We start from the raw sequence: 1057 nt of genomic DNA on the forward strand, positions 1-1057 counted from the left end.
AATTAACTCCATCTCAGCCAGACCCAATACAATCTCCACCCCTTATTCCATACCATTTGCGTCCTGCTCAGGTCCCACATAATTTAATACACATATCTTCTAACCACGCCATTGTATTTAATTCTCATTACTGAAATCCCTTCTTACCAACACTTACAACTGAAACTACATACTTAAACCACTTTTATACCCAACATACAGATTTATACATTCTTATTAATTACTATCCCCTGTCCTTTAACAGATAGATATTCCATGGGCTTCTTCCACTCCTCCAGATGTTCACACACAGGTTATGACTTGGGCCCCATCCATCAAGATGAGTGGTCAGGACAGGAGAAGCAGTATGTTCGATCGTTGGGCCCCAACACCAGCTTGGTTTGGGTCACCGTTGCACTTGTCTGGTTCCTTGCGAAGTTCACTCCTCTGCAGTTCAGGTCATTCCTGCTACATTACTTCCTACAACATACAACTCACATCACAGATTATTTTTCCCCCAAGGTTAAATGTCCTTGAGGCACACACTGGGTCTCCCCATCCTTCTGCATTACCCACCAAGTACACCCAGGTCCTTGAGCAAAGACAATCCCATGAATGGGTTTGCCTTTTCCCATGGGAGGAGAAATCCACACTGCCTTCCCCAGCCACTTCCCCATGTGCACTACGGGGACCTTATCTCCTCCCACAGTATGTAGGGGTTTTGTTTGGGCAGGACCAGGACAGTTAGCAGATCCGCTGGTGTTAACTAGCCAAGTGGCTTCTGCTAAATTTGTATCCCAATGCTTCCATGCCCCATTGCCTAGCACTCTCAACATAGTCTTTAACAGTCCACTATATGTCTCAATTTTTCCAGATGCTTGTGGGTGATAGGGGATGTGGTACACCCACTCAATGCCATATTTCTTTGCCCAGGAGCTTATGAGGTTATTTCGGAAATGAGTCCCATTGTCTGATTCAATTCTTTCTGGGGTACCATGTCACCATAAAATTTGCCTTTCGAGGCCTAAGATGGTGTTTCGGACAGTGGCATATTTTACAGGATATGTTTCTAGCCAAC

This window comes from Haliaeetus leucocephalus, unplaced genomic scaffold (genome assembly GCF_000737465.1).
Source record: "Haliaeetus leucocephalus isolate CR32 unplaced genomic scaffold, Haliaeetus_leucocephalus-4.0 Scaffold506, whole genome shotgun sequence".
NCBI classification, from domain to species: domain Eukaryota; kingdom Metazoa; phylum Chordata; class Aves; order Accipitriformes; family Accipitridae; genus Haliaeetus; species Haliaeetus leucocephalus.